At 45.1% G+C, this 16533-nt stretch overlaps 1 protein-coding gene across 6 annotated transcripts in view; it reads right to left on the bottom strand.

Annotated features, from left to right (window-relative positions):
* CTNND2 (catenin delta 2) overlaps positions 1–16533 on the bottom strand; it is a 529021-nt gene that overhangs the window by 432636 nt on the left and 79852 nt on the right. The gene's annotated exons all lie outside the window — the stretch shown is intronic.

The raw sequence follows: 16533 nt of genomic DNA, 5'->3' as shown, positions 1-16533 counted from the left end.
AGCTCATCATCCCTTCACAGCATTCCGACAGTCTCTGTAAGCAGCTTGTGCAGGAGAAGGCATCATGAGCGACCCAGCCGGAACCGGAGAAGCAGGAGCGGGAGCGGGTCCAAGCCTGGAAGAAAGGTACCGGGTGTTGGAAGTCCAGCTAGCGCTGCAGACGGCGAGGCTTGAGGAGAGGAGGGCTCTGGATGCAGACAAAAAGGGGAAAGCCACCCAGCTCACCACAAAGGTACCAGGATTGGTGCAGAAGTTTGGGGGGGGGAGCCCAAGGACTATCATGCCTTTCGGACAGAGATGCAATATGCCCTCAATCTGCAGTTTGATGAATTCCCTGACGAGGAATCGCGAGTGGCTTTCGTGATTGGGCATCTTGAAAAGGGGGCGAGAGACTGGGTTAGACCACTGATGGCAGCGAATAATGACATCCTAAAGGACACGAGGAAGTTCTTTCGCGCCATGGATCTGATGTTTTCCAGCGATATTGAGCAGGGAGTGGTGCGCAGACAGCTAATGCCTTGCAAACAGGGGAGCCGATCTGTCCGTGAGTACTGGACTGAGTTCACCATGCTGGTTCACAGATTGGGGTGGGACTTATCAGCAGAACCCATTCAAATGCTATTTCAAGAAGGGCTTGCTTCGGCTGTGAAAGACGAACTTTCCCGGGGTCCCAGGGCGGATTCTATGGACCAGCTGGCAGAGCTGATGGAAATCAGAACAGCGCGCGCGTGCGCAGTTTCAAAGCCCAGTGAGGGGGGAAAGAAGGAGGGAAAAGGCGCCCGGAAATGCTATCTCTGCCAACAGCCAGGTCACTTTGCCAGAGTCTGCCCCCAGAGGAAGGAATGGCAAGGGATGGTGGGAGCTGTTGAGGGAAGAGAGGAAGAAATACAGGAGCAAGTAAAAGCCAAGGCCTGGCTGCCACCGTCGGGGCACAGCAGCCAGGCCAAAGAGCAGTGAAAGTGCCCACGCCAGAACCTCCGAAACCCGCCCTAGTGATAGAAGTGTCGCTAGAGCTGCCAAACGGAAACCCTCTAAAGATAAAGGCGCTGTTGGACTCAGGCAGCTCCTGCAATTTCATGAGCAAGGAGTTTGCAGCTGAACACCAGATACAGACCATCCCTTTAAGCAACCCCCTGCAGGTGACCACGATCGATGGCAGGGAGCTGTTGGGAGGAGAAGTCAGCTTGCAGACCGTCCCAATGATAATGAAGGTGGCAGGGCACACCGAACTGATAGCATTTAATGTGGCCACCTTGGGAGGTGCTCCCATTATTTTGGGGATGAGCTGGCTAGCGTTACATGATCCGCTGGTGGGCTGGCATCAGAGAGTGGTTTCCTTTGGTTCAGCACATTGCTTAGAACACTGCAAAGAGGGAAAGGGTTCAGCAGGGGCCCAAGCCACCCTAGCAGGGACTGAAGTAACGGAGAAAGTGAAGGTACCATGACAATACGCAGATCTCAGCGACGTTTTCAGCGAAAGGGAAGCTGACCAACTACCCCCGCATAGACCCTTTGACTCTCAAATCAATTTACTCCCTGGGGCACAGCTCCCAGTAGGCAAGTTGTATGCCATGTCAGACAGGGAGATGTTAGAACTAAGGGAGTTCATTGACAAAAATCTGAAGAGGGGTTTCATCCGAGAGTCCAGAGCGGTTGGAGGCAGCCCAGTGTTTTTTGTGGATAAAAAAACCACGGACAAGCCGAGGCTGGTGTGTGACTTCAGGGCATTAAACGCAGTGTCAGAACCAGTGGCCTTCCCTATGCCCAGAATTGACGACATTTTGACAAGGGTGCGGAAGGGAAAGATTTTTACAAAGCTGGACCTAAGGGGGGCGTACAACCTGATACGTATAAGGAAGGGGGATGAATGGAAAACCACCATGTTCACCCCTTTGGGGGCATTTGAATATTTAGTTATGCCCTTCGGCCTACAAGCAGGTTCTGTGTGCTTTCAATCGTTTATGAACCACGTACTGGGGCCTTTGCTTTACAAGAATTGTGTGGCCTTCCTAGATGACGTGTTGGTGTATTCTGAGAATGAGGAGCAGCATGTGAGAGACGTCAGAGAAGTGTTGAGCAGGCTGCAAGCCAACCAGCTGTGGGTGAAACTGGAGAAGTGTCAGTTTCATACCAAGGAGGTGGAATTCCTGGGGTATTGCCTGTCAGACAAGGGATTGGCCATGGATCCCGGCAAGGTCCAGGCAGTGCTGGAATGGAAAACACGCAAAACAAAGAAGGATGTGCAGAGGTTCCTAGGGTTTGGGAACTTCTATCGTAAGTTCATCCGAAACTTTGCCCACCTGACGGCGCCCATTACGGACTGTCTCAGCAGTAAGAAGAAATTCGTTTGGACTGAGGAGGCGGAGCGAGCATTTGAGGAACTAAAAAGGGCCTTCGCCTCGGAAGAACAACTCCTGCATGTGGATTTACAAAAACCGATGAGAGTAGAAACTGACGCATCAGACAGAGCGATCGGGGCGGTGCTTCTGCAGCCAGGGAAGGAGGAGTCAGAGTGGAGACCGTGTGCCTTTTTTTCGCGAAAGCTGAACAAATCCGAGAGGAACTACACGGTGTACGACCGAGAACTACTCGCCATTCATGAGGCTTTCCGGAGATGGAGGCACCTGCTAATTGGCGCACAACATAAGGTGCAAGTGTGCACTGACCACAAGAGCCTAGAGTATTGGAGAACGGCACAAGTGCTCAACCAACGACAAGTGAGATGGGCCCAGGAGTTCTCCAAATTTAACTTTGAGATTTGTTACGTGCCAGGCCCAGAGAACATTAGGGCGGACGCTCTCTCACGCAAACCTGAATATTTGGAGGGGGAGGGAGCACCCGAAGAGAGACATGTCATTCCAGAGGACCGCTGGGTGTGTGGGGCGGCATTGGTGGGGCAAAGAGAACTGGTAGAGGGAACGGAGAATGATGAATACACCCAGGACAAACTCAGGGGTCTCAGGAGGGAGGGAGATAAACCCGGAGGTTTTGAGGAGAGAAACAGGGCGTTGTATTACAAGGGAGCGCTGTATATACCTGAAGGAGAGTTGAGGGGGAAGGTACTCAAGCAGCTGCACGATAGCCCCACAGCGGGGCATTTTGGGCAACACAAAACCATGTGGTTGGTTACCAGGGAATTTTGGTGGCCCAAGGTCAGGGAAGATGTGCGGGAGTATGTGAGAGGTTGTGATCAATGCCAATGAGCCAAAGGGGAGAGGCGGGCGCCGGCGGGGTTATTAGAACCGCTACCCACACCTGAAAGACCATGGGAAGCAGTGTCAATAGATTTCATGACTGATCTGCCAAAGTCCAGAGGGAAAACAGCCACCATGGTTGTGGTAGACCTGTTAACCAAAATGGGCCACTTTATAGCCTGCTCACATGCTGTCACGGCAGAAGAAACAGTGAAATTGTTTGTAGAAAATGTGTTTAGGTTGCATGGCGCCCCCTTGAGGGTGGTTTCAGACCGAGGGAAACAATTTACTTCCAGGTTCTGGAGGAAGCTCATGAGCTTGCTGCATGTAGAGGTCAATTTTTCGACTGCCCGGCATCCTGAAACCAACGGGCAGGCGGAAAGAGCCAATGGCATCCTCTAGCAATATCTGAGGTGTTATGTCAATGACAGAGAGAATGATTGGGTGGAGAAGCTGGTGTTGGCGGAATTTGCCTACAACAATGCGGAGAACGTGTCCACAGGGATGAGCCCCTTTTTGGCTAATTACGGGTGCCATCCCAGTGCTTTCCCAGGGGGGGAAGGGGAGAGATGGAGCGTCCCTGCTGCCAAACAGTTCGTAGAAGAAATGGAAGCGATCCATCGTCAGCTCCAACTCAACTTAGACAGGGCCAAGGAGGAGTATAAGAGGCAGGCAGACAAAAACAGAAGGGAAGGTGAAACCATTAGGGTGGGGGACCAGGTGTGGCTGTCAACCCAAGGGTTACCATTCAAAGGGGGTTGTAAGAAGTTAAGACCCAAAAGATTGGGCCCATTTGAAGTCACGCAACAGGTCAACCCAGTGGCTTTCAGACTCCGGTTACCGAACCACATGAAGCTGCACCCAGTTTTCCACAGGTCGTTGCTGTCACCGTATAAAGGGGACAGAGAAGGGAGGTTCAAACGGGGACCAGCAATGGAGGAAAGGGAACACAGCAACCATGTGGCGGAGATCCTTGATTCCAGGTGGAAGGGAGATAAAGTGGAGTATTTGGTAATGTGGGAAGGGGAACCGGAGTCGGAAAACACCTGGGTCATGGCAGAGGATGTCAATGACGAGGTCTTAATAGAAACTTTTCATCAGAGGTTCCCACGTAAACCTCAGCCTGTAGCGAGGTTCCGGAGGGAATACTTTGCTACCACAGATGAGGAGGAGGAGTTGGAGGGGTTCACAGATTCCGAGGAGGAGGAGGATTCAGCGACCCGGAACAGCAACCGATGGAGGGAAATGTTCGAGACGTCTGAAGATGAAGAGGATTCTTTTCGGGGTTTTACCTCCTCACCGCCCAGAGGAGAGGGAACGGGAGGGGGTGAAGGGGGCCCTGGAGGGGAGGTGGATGTCAGGGAACTGCCATCGGAGGGACAGGTGGTGGAAGGGCTCACGGAGGTTGGGAGAGACCCAGCAGCTGAAGCAGGAACCAGCAGGGGGAGAGGTGGGTCTCTGAGGGAAAGCGAGCAAGAGGGAGGGCTCAGGGAAACGTCCAGCGAGAACAGTGGGGAGGTTTCTGGACCTCCCATAGGGAGACCCACTCCTCGCCGGAAACTGTCACGCCGCGAGTCCAGAAGACGTGTTTCCGTTAAGGAGCTTTTATGTTGGAAGCGATTCCGAAAGCAACCACTGTCGGAAACTACCAGTGACTAGAGGAGCCATGTCTGAGGGGCTCCGTCACAGACAGAGGTTTGTGGACTTGAACAAACTCTAAGGGACTACGATTTTACGCACAAGCAGCTCATCATCCCTTCACAGCGGGCAAAAAGAATCAGTGTGCTAAATAAATGCACACACTCACAGAAACTCTACTAAGCGTTAAATTATACCATCCTGTCCTTAGAGGCACAATCAAACTAAAGTTAAAGCTTTTGAAGTCTCATTGACTTCAACAAATCTAAGCACATGCTTGGTGAGACTGAAAAGTGCTTAACTTGGACATTCCAGAAATATACAGTATAGCTTTAAGCAGCCAATCAGCTACCACTCCAATAGTGTTAGCCTTTTCATGCAGATAATAGATAACTCTCTAGTCTGCATCAAAATCCCACATAGTTATATAAATCTGATCACATCCTTGGGAGGGAGGAGGAAGAGAAGAAAAGAAAAGAAAATCACATTAAGAATACATGCCAGTAATTTAGCAATATTAGTATTTAAATTGCAGTTTTGACAGCAAGTTAAATGTTATATTCATAGAAAATTAGATTTTGCGTTGAATTTTCTAGCACAGAGGTAGTATTGAGTGATGGTTTAATTTACTTTTAACAATAATTTAAAATACGTTTTCTTGCTGTTGTAAATGAAAAATAAATGAGACTGATGAAAGAAACAAGTTATGTTTCTACCGCAATAGAGGGAAAACAAAGAAGTCATGTAACGTATAATTCAGAAGTTATGGTATAAAAATTTTCTTGAAAATATTTTGGCTTCATTCAAAACTTTCCATACATTTTGCCCAAGAAGAAACCTGCATTTGAATTTCACAGTTGTTGAAACTTCAATAACAACTCTTAGTCGGCCCATCCTTTTGAATGAATGGAGAAACCAGTATCCCTGCCGCACCAAAAAACCCATCTATCTGATTTGTGTACCATGTTTAAGAGTGAGAATGATTTATAGTATCCTCTTCCTCTGTAAGGTATCCCTGGTTTTACTGGAATATTTTTGGAATACCACAACCAAAGAATATCAATCCATCCATTTCTTTCTTTTTTTCTTTTGTCTTACACAGCAGCATCAAAACGAGGTCCATTCATAACTGTTTCAAAATTATTTAAGGCACCTAGAAGGCAGAGAATGTGGCACCTACGGTACTTTATGACTACCCTTCAATGTACACAGACTCAATCTAGTGTAAGAGGAAAATTACTAATGGCATTATGGTCAAATGAGGTAGAATAAATCAAATATTATTGTCACTGTCAGATTATAATCACTATGATAACCTTCTATGTAAATCTGATTTCCTACTTCCTTTTTTCTTGTTAAACATTCTTGGAAACTGAAGACCTATTTTTATAAGTCCCCAAGGTTTAATAAAAACACATTTCTACAACTGGGTCATTAATATATTTACATTTTAACATTGCATGCTAAAAATAACCTCCCTCTGACTCATTATATGGATATTAATAACACACTCCTATGATGAATCATGATGGGGTTCATATTTAATTATCCTATCATTTGTTTTTGCAGTCTACGGAATTGCTCTTTCTTTTCTTTTAAGCCAAATTTCTAGGCTGATGACTTTAGAGTTTCATAATGGAAATAGTTTAAAACATGGGAATTTGCTTGCTCGAGTTATTTCATAGGCTTTAAATGGTAAACTATGAAAACAACTGACCTCACTGGACAGAGTCCCTTGTAGACTTTCACAAGGGGTAAAGGGCACACACATGCTTTGGTAACCCTCGTCTAAAAAGTGCTAAGTGCCTGCTTTTGACAGGTTGGCAATGTGTTTCTCTAAGTGCTATTCAGGTACCAAAAGGTAATTTAACATCCCAACGTCAATCACAACAAGCTACTGAGCAACATGCATGCAGCACACCACAGGGCTCTGATGTTATCAAGATAAAGAGACATTCTATTAATCATAACACAACTGGAGGCAAAATGATCAATTTACACAAACTGAAGAACCAAAGCATTTCAGTTACGATGACTGGCTGTACTAACAGGAAAAATCCTTATGTCCAAGAAAATTAGGTTATCTTGCTGGGTTCCACCAGAGGAAGCAGCATGATGAAATGGCATTGGGTCTGGAATCCAGTATAAAACTCAAATTTCTTGAGAAGCAAACTATCCGCTCTCAAAAAGGCAGCATTTAGCAGTTGCTGCCAAAAGTTTGGGAGATGTCTACTGAAGACTCTGGTTGCAAGGTGGCTTTTAGTATGTTTTTTGAGAACGGTGTTTAAGTATCTTGAAAATCTCCTTCTCCATGTTTCCTAAGCTCCTATTCCAGGCATAGGCAAACTCGGCCCTCCAGAAGTTTCAAGACTACAATTCCCATCATCCCTGACTAGTGGTCCTGTTAGCTAGGGATGATGGGAGTTGTAGTCCCAAAACACCTGGAGGGCCGAGTTTGCCTATGCCTGACATCTGTAATGCATAGGTATAATAACTTATTTTAACTGCCACTTAGGTAGTCCTTATCTTCCAAGAATATGAAAATGTAAATATTCTTGGCAGATTCATATCACAACATCCTTAAAGAACCTGCACTGGTTGCCCATTTTCTACAGAGCCCAAATTAAGGCACACAAATACCTAAATGACTTGGACCCCGGATGAAGCACCTATTTCCATATCAACCCTGATAGGGTACTACTGTCCTGTGTGGCTTGATGATATATATGCTTTGTAGGATTCCCCAAGTTGTGGAATGCCCTCCTGTTCCTCGGTGCATTTTGTAACATAGTTGTAAAGTTTTGGGTGTCAGATCAAGCCTTTGGGTGAGTGGAAGTTTCCCCTTCTGCTGTTTTTAAATGTTTCACATACAATTATCTACAAATGTATTCCATGCTTTATCCTCCTATCAATTTAGTACCACTTGAAAATCTCAAAGTTAATGGCTTTATGCAGAATAATTATTAAAAAAGGAAACAACTACTCCGTTCTTTGTTGTTTCATTATTTCTAACTTTATTGTATAGGTCTTCCTTCTAATCACAGGAGCACCTATGAGGATAGGCTGAGTAGAAAGGTCCTCTCAGCGCTTCCAGGGGTACTTACTCTGTTCCCTGCTATCCTTTGTCAAAGTAACCTTCCATATATCTCTCTGGATTCACATGCCTTAGGGAAGAGATATTGTTGGATTGTACGCCTATATAATATAGGAGACATATCCACTCAAAATGATCAGGGTGGCGAAATCAAGCTCAGCAGCACAGATTCACCTTCTCAGTTGACTGTGGAGTCCATTACCATTTTGCATTCATCCTCTAAACACTTGCTGTAAAAATGTATCCTAGAATTAGGTTTTATTGTATTTTAACACCCATCCTAATCATTTTTGGGAGTCTTTCTGCCAGTGTGATGACATGGTTTGAGGGCAGGGTGGGATCTACACACATTAAAAAAAAAATTGTGGAAATGCTTTTTGGAGGAAAAAGTTATGAAAAATAAATTGAATTTTGCATAGCTCACTGTTGCCATCTAGTGTCACATTTGTATATTGCACTTTACAACACATTTTATTTTTATGTCTTATTTGCAGCTGTGTAGCTGAGTCCTAGGGACGCGGGTGGCGCTGTGGATTAAACCACACAGCCTAGGACTTGCCGATCAGAAGGTCGGCGGTTCGAATCCCCGCGACGGGGTGAGCTCCCGTTGCTCGGTCCCTGCTCCTGCCAACCTAGCAGTTCGAAAGCATGTCAAAGTGCAAGTAGATAAATAGGTACTGCTCTGGCAGGAAGGCAAACGGCGTTTCCGTGCGCTGCTCTGGTTCTCCAGAAGCGGCTTAGTCATGCTGGCCACATGACCTGGAAACTGTACGCCAGCTCCCTCGGCCAATAAAGTGAAATGAGCGCTGCAACCCCAGTCATCCGTGACTGGACCTAATGGTCAGGGTTCCCTTTACCTTTACTAGCTGAGTCCTAAGACTAGGACCCTGGGGACAGGAGGTCAGATCCCCATTCATCCATGAAGCTTATTGGGTGACCAGTCACTGTCTCTCAAACTAACCTACCTCACAGGTACAGATAGGTAGCCGTGTTGGTCTGCCATAGTCAAAATAAAAAAATCCCTTCCAGTAGCACCTTAAAGACCAACTAAGTTAGTTCTTGGTATGAGCTTTCGTGTGCATGCACACTTCTTCAGATACACTGAAACAGAAGTTGCCAGATCCTTTTATATAGTGAGAAGGTGGGGAGGGGTATTACTCAGAAGGGTGTTGGGAATGGGAGATTGGCAGGTAGCTGAGATGAGCCTGTTGACGACTCTTAACGACCTTAATAGGGCTTACAGGAAAAGGCAAGGGGTGAGAAGGTGAGAAATGTCTTAGTCATGTATAATGAGATAAGAATCCAATGTCTTTGTTCAGACCAGGTCTCTCCATGGTTTTAAGTTTAGTAATGAGTTGCAATTCAGCAGCTTCTCTTTCCAGTCTATTTCTGAAATTCCTTTGTAGTAAAACAGCTACTTTGAGATCTTGTATAGAATGTCCTGGGAGATTGAAGTGTTCTCCTACTGGTTTCTCTGTTTCTCTGTCAAGAATCACAAAACAGAGAAACCAGTAGGAGAACACTTCAATCTCCCAGGACATTCTATCTCATACCAAGAACTAACTTAGTTGGTCTTTAAGGTGCTACTGGAAGGAATTTTTTTATTTTGACTACCTCACCGGGTTCTTTATGAGGATGAAATGGGAAGGAGGAGCACCATGTACACCACCTTCAGCTCCTTGAAGGAAAGGTGGGGTAGAAATGTAATAGCAAAATAAATAAAGTTTCTACAATGACATTGATGATGCATTCCTATGCACACGAGGTCTACTTCCAAGTAAACACACATAACAAAATAAAATAAAAAATACACAGCCCGTCAGAAACCCTACAAACAAATATTTCAAAACAAAAATGCATTTCTCCCCTATCTGTTTTGAAAATAAAGCATTATATATATTTTCATATTTAGATAACAGTTTGTTCCACAACAGCTGTTCAAGTGACAAAACATCCCTTTAATCTACAAATAACAAGAGTGTATCAACATCACGGGGGGGGGGGGAGAGAAATAACCCGCCACACACAAAAAATAATTAGAAATTTGATTAAGGTAAAGATGAAGGAATTGCAATGTTTCATCTTTCTTTCTTTTAGGCTAACCCATTAAAAGTTCCTACGCTTAACATAAGTACTATTCAGACAAGTGTTAACAGGATAATATCATATTATAAAGACAGGGAGAATTGCTCCTAAGGTTGGAGGTTAGAAGTGGAGGATTAGCTGCTCCAAACATCATGAGATGCTATCAAGCAGCACCTCTGACAGCTTTGAGTCAGTGGATAAAGAATTCAGGTGGAAACTAAAAAAACAACAACACACACGGAGGTTGAACAACAGCGTTTCTGTTAATAGAATAGCTATAAAAATCATGTAAGAGAATAAGTTGTTATCTTCCATTAGGTGGGGAACGATGCCTTTCCCCACTAATATTTTAAGAAATAGCAATTTGATGGAGAATCCATTTTTCAAAACAACATTAGTCTAGAAGACGTAAACATAGTCCTCCTTGCTCCCCTTTCTTGATAAACACTTGCTGCAAACTGAAAGCAAATAGCAGGGTTTGGGCAGGATGGGAAGAATAAGGGCCACTATACGCTACGACAAGAGTTTTCGACGTCAGGCTGCCACGATCTCTTCTGCTTGATGGGATCGTAAAGATCAGGAAGGAACTGGCTTTGGGTAGGATAGATGGCCCATTTGAGTGCCTTCCCTACCCGGATCTGCACCTTTCCCCTTTGGGTGGGGTGCCTAAATAGGCCCCTGGGGAATTTCGCCTAATTCATAATTTATCTTACCCTCAGGGTTCATCAGTAAATGATGCTATCCCTTCTGAGTTGTGTTCTGTTAAGTATGCCACCTTTGACCAATTGGTTAAGTTGATCAGGAGTTTTGGGAAAGGTGCACTTTTGGCAAAGTGTGATGTTGAAGCTGCCTTCCGCTTACTTCCTCTTCACCCACATGACTTTAAGTTGCTTGGGATCCAGTTGGATGGAGCTTATTATATGCCTATGGGCTGCTCTATATCCTGTGTAGCTTTTGAAGCCTTCGGTACATTTTGGACTGGGCCTTGTGTACCAAGACAGGTTTTAGGGGCGTGACCCATTACCTCGACGGCTTTTTATTAAGTTCTGCAGCCGATTCAGATGAATGGTTGCTATTATTGCATGCTTTTAATGACCTAACTGAGGAGTTAGGTGTTCCCTTGGCAGCTGATAAAACTGAAGGCCCAGTCATGAGGTTATCTTACCTTGGAATTCAGTTGGGTACTGTGGCGCTAACTTCCGCTTTGCCTGAAGTAAAATTGGTGGCTTTGTGTGACATCAGTATGGAATTTTTGCCACGGGAAAAAGTTACCTTCAGGCAGATTCAGTCCCTATTGGGCCATGTGAATTTTGCACACAGGGTGGTAGCCCCTGGTCGCTCCTTTTGCGCACGCTAAGCGAAACTTTCCGCAGGCCTGCAGTCACTCCATCATCGGGTGCGGTTGACTAGCGAGGTCAGGGCAGACTTCAAGATGTGGTTCGAATTCCTGAAGGAGTTCAATGCAATTAAATTTCCAGGTCCATTCGGACGCTGCTGGTTCCTTGGGTTTTGAATTCCTTGAGATATGCTAGCTAGATTACTAAGGAAATGACTTAGCCTGCTCCCAGATGAGCACTATGTTACTGTACTGGGTGGTGGAATGCAAATATAATACACAATAACAATATATAAATGTTATATAAACATACAAATGGGATGCAAATATCTCATTGTGTGGAGAAAGCAGCAGAATTATCAGGCACCATGGGACACCTACAGCAGCATTCATTCAGATGTTTGGGTTGGGGCGGGGGGAAACAGACTCCTGTCCCTCACTTTGATCAAGGGGTGGGAGAGACTCAGAAAATGGGTAGCTTATGCAAGAGTCACACACCTGATTACAACCCATTCCTATATGTGTTTATGCAGAAGCAAGTCTGGTGGAGTTCAGCTGGAGGACTTACTCATTTGCAGTTGGACATAAGACTGTGAATGCATTTTTTTTCTTGGAGGAAAAAGTAGGAGAAGCTGTCGCCGCACCTGCCCTCCATCAGTCCATCTGGTCCTCTGCAGCAGTGGTGGCTATCTTTGCCAGAGGCACGGGCATTTTCTCCCGCAGCAGCTGTTCACAAAGCGGCTATTGCCAGAGCAAATGGAAAACAGCTTCTTGTAATTATAGCTGCACCTTCTGAGGATCAGAATAGGATTCTTGCAGCAGCTTTTCTTACTCTTCTGTCCTGGCCAGTGTATGAGGTGGATAACAGTAAAGAGTTATCATCCTATGCATAGCTACATGGGAGTAAGCTCTAATGCATGGGTAGGCAAACTAAGGCTCGGGGGCTGGATCTGGCCTAATCACCTTCTAAATCTGGCCCATCGACAATCCGGGAATCTGTGTGTTTTTATATGAGTAGAATATGTCCTTTTATTTAAAATGCATCTCTGGGTTTTTGTGGGGCCTGCCTGGTGTTTTTACATTAGTAGAATGTGTGCTTTTATTTAAAATGCATCTCTGGGTTATTTGTGGGGCATAGGAATTTTTTCATGTTTTCCCCCAAAAATATAGTCCGCCCCCCCAAGGTTTGAGGGACAGTGGACCAGTCCCCTGCTGAAAACATTTGCTGACCCCTGCTCTAATGCACTCAGTAGGGCTTACTTCCTGGTAAACTTGCATAGGATCTGACTAGAAGCCTCTCATTTATGTGTCAAAATGCTGGGTTTACTGCAGCCCTCTAGTGATAATATAATCCAGTAACCTGCAGAAACACCTGCCATTCATGACGGCATTTGAAGAATTTAGAGGAAGTATAGCCATATCTCTGATTTTTATTACTGAATGATGAACCCAAGTTTCATCCCCACAGTAATCAAAATCAAACAAGCTAAGCGAAAAACAAACATAGCCCCCAAGTGGTTACAAAAACAAATAATGGCTTAAGTAGAGAAATTACAGAAGCACCATTAATACAAAACACAAATTTATTCCTTTGTGAAGGAAAAAAGGAAACCCACTGCTATGAGCTAAACAAATTAGCCACTGCACTGGGTTGTACAGAAATCATAATGTAATTATGAATGCTGAATTTGTCAGCTAACAAAACAGGGCAGCTTCTCCAATCCAAATACTTTTGCATCTGATCTCCTGTGTGCACTGATTGTCCTGTTCATTACAATCAAGGGTGGAGAACTGCATGCTTTAACCACCATATTGAATAGGGCCTTTTATGCATGGATCCTGCACTTGGTAAAGATGGCTGGATGAAGCCTTCTAAGCCAGCCTTCTCCAACCTAGTGAACTCCCTATACCAATCCACAAGAGCCTTGCAATAAAATAGACATTGCTGTTATTAATGAGCCACATGTGACACCAAAGCAAGAAGCTTCTGAGCATATTCAGAGTGCCTTGCCCAAAGTAAAAAGAGTCATTTAGTTTCCTGCATGGTATAGGGGAAGGAAACCGCCGGGCATACACAGAAGCTTGTACTCAGAGTAGAGCCACTGACACTAAAAGACAGGATAGCTCAATTGGGTAGAGCGTGCTGCTGATAATGCTAAGGTTGCAGGTTTGATCCCTGTAAGGGACAGCTGCATTTTCCTGCACTGCAGGGAGTTGGACTAGATGATTCTCAGGGTCTCTATGATTCTATGACATGAGTAACTCAGGGCCATTAATTTCAGTGGGTGTTCTCTGAGCATACATTAGTTGGACACAATGCAGAACGCCTTGCACCCACCGACCAAAAGGAGAAATACAGTCATGAAATTGCCTGCAGCTCAAGGGAAAGGCAGCTCTGAGCATAATTTACTGCACCTGCACAGCTTTTGCTACCAAACTATTGGTATATCAACACAATTCCAGGATTTTATTTTATTTATTTGTAAGAAGTGCAGTGGATGTTGAAAGGAGAGGGAGCATACCTAGATCACCTTGCGGAGAAAAATGTAGCAATGGAGTTGCTTGCATGGTACAAGAGAATGAAGCCTCTGGGCAGACACTGAGTGCAATATAACTAGCTGAGATTGCACAGTCTGTTCTTCTGGACTGCAGGTATTTCAGAAAATTTGCAGAGGAGAGGAAGCAATGTGTGTTGAAAGTGGAAGGAGCAAAGATGCAAGTTAGCCACAGTGGGCAAGCCCACTTTGTGTACAGAGGTCAATGATTTAAAAGCAGTTCTTGCTGTCTGCACAGTTTACAGTTGCATGTGAAGACCCCCAAGGCCTCCCAAAGAAGAAGAAGAGGAGTTTGGATTTGATATCCTGCCTTTCACTCCCCTTCAGGAGTCTCAAAGCGGCTAACATTCTCCTTTCCCTTCCTCCCCCACAACAAACACTCTGTGAGGTGAGTGGTGCTGAGAGACTTCACAGAAGTGTGACTGGCCCAAGGTCACCCAGCAGCTGCATGTGGAGGAGCGGAGACACGAACCCGGTTTCCCAGATTACGTGACTACTGCTCTTAACCACTACACCACACTGGCTCTCAGAAAGACACAGTTGACACCAATATTAGAGAAAGACACAGTTGACACCAATATTAGTTTAAGGTTATTGGCATAATTTTGGCCACAACTTTATTGATTGCAGAATGTGAGTGCTTTGCTTAGGCACTGGTTCGACTAGCTGCACCTACACCTCCGGCAGGGCAGCACTGACAACTGGACACCGGCAGAAGTCAGTAAGGGTAAACATACCGGGGGAGCACTGGTCCTACAACAGATGCAACCTCACCCCAAAATGCTCCTAGGTGCTCTGGCGTGGCCCTAACCCCTGGAAGGGGATCGGACAAAAGCATGGTGAGCACCTGGATTCCTTTAATGGAATACCCTATCGCACATTGGCAGGGGCAGGTGTGACAACCTCCCCTCCACCACACCTTGATCCAATCCCTAACTGCCAAACCTTACAAAGTTGTGACGATTTGCTACACGGCAGGCGAAGCTCAAGTGGCACCAGCCAATCCGCCAAATGGGGAAATTCCTACCAGGTCCCTGCCCCCAAAAGCAGATGACCCACGACAGCATAGAAAGGTCATAGCAAGACCCTAAATCCGATGCACGAGGTGCTAAGAGGACGCTCGACGCAATGTGCAGCGGCATAAATAGGCCCCCCGGCTGCAAATTCTCTCAACCCCATTGGCCAGAATTACCCCAGCAACCGAGGGACCAATCGGGTTGTTGTGGCTATCCAGACGGTCCCACCCACACAAACAGTGAGGTTGGTCTTATTGATCTCACCGCAACACGTGCCCTCCATGATGAGGACACACTTGCAAAGTGCTTTTGGAGAACCCTAAACTAAGGTTACCAGATTTTCTTTCAATGAATTAGGGGACACTTTTCAACTTCAATGGATTTTGTATGGGGACTGATTTGTAAATCCGGGGACTGTCCCCGAGAAATGGGGACTTCTGGTAACCTTACCCTAAAGCACAGCAGTTCAATGGCTACAGTAATTCACAGTATATGAAAAAGTACCAGCTTCCTGTCCTCCCCACTTTCAGCAATGAGACCACACACACACACACACACACACACACTCATTTATAGTAACAGATTACCCAAAAGGTTTTTTTATTGAAGCTTAGAATGTTCAAAACCTGAAGGAGAAGCTATGAAAACTTTTCAGGGAACATCCTAGCAGCTGATACAGAAAACAGAACATGAGCTTAGCATAAACTCTTCTCTGTTTGAAACCTTACATAAGCTATGGTTTTCTGGCACAAAAATGTAGTCTTTTAATAATTCTTGGCTCCTCTAGAAAGGCTCTCATATCCTACTGTGAGAGGTGCCAACAAAAGAATCTGGAGTGACAGATAAAGTACTTTGCATATGGGTTCTCAAAGAACTTTAAACGTAGAGGAACAGAGCCAAGGGGTCAAGTGACTTTCAGAAGCGACACTGCAGGCAGGCAAGACACACAGGCATTCGCCACATGGAGAGATATGAGCAGAAAGCAAGCTCCTAACATAATAACACATGTCCACCCTGCTTAGCTATTTTCAAAATATTTATTTTCCAAGACAAATCTGGTTCTTAAAATTACCGGTACGTTAGCTGGATCATGTAAAAATTAAGTTAAAAAGTACTTTACCGAAATTTTGCCTCATTGATTTCAATGGAACAGAATAAAGCTGCAACTACCCCAGTGAAATCAATGGTGTCTGTTATGCTTTAACTTTAGCTTGATTGTTCCCATTAGTATTCAAACGTGCACCGGTGTCAACCAAGACATCTTTTTAGTACCTAGAGCCAGCCAAACTGCATGCACAGGAAACCCAACGTATTGAAGAGTTCCCTCATTTATTGCAATATCAGGTACGGATGTACATATGCACCCCAATATACACGTCAGGGCACATGAGAAATACCTTAGAGCTTTTGCTTGGCAGCACAATGTTTTCTGCCATAAAATCTAAAGCAAGGTCCAGTCAATCCAAAAGTTTAACACTGAAATTTGGAAATGAAATAAAGCACCAAGGAAACAGAGACAAGCATGCAAGCACAAACTCCCTTTGGTATTTATTCTGCCATTGACTGACTGTAGACCCCTTCCATCTTTAAATTTATCTCCTTTACCTATTAAGCC

Source organism: Podarcis vaucheri, assembly GCF_965113315.1.
Source record: "Podarcis vaucheri genome assembly, chromosome: 8".
NCBI classification, from domain to species: domain Eukaryota; kingdom Metazoa; phylum Chordata; class Lepidosauria; order Squamata; family Lacertidae; genus Podarcis; species Podarcis vaucheri.
The sequence above is the reverse complement of the archived record's forward strand: the minus strand, read 5'-3'. Positions and strand labels throughout refer to the sequence as shown.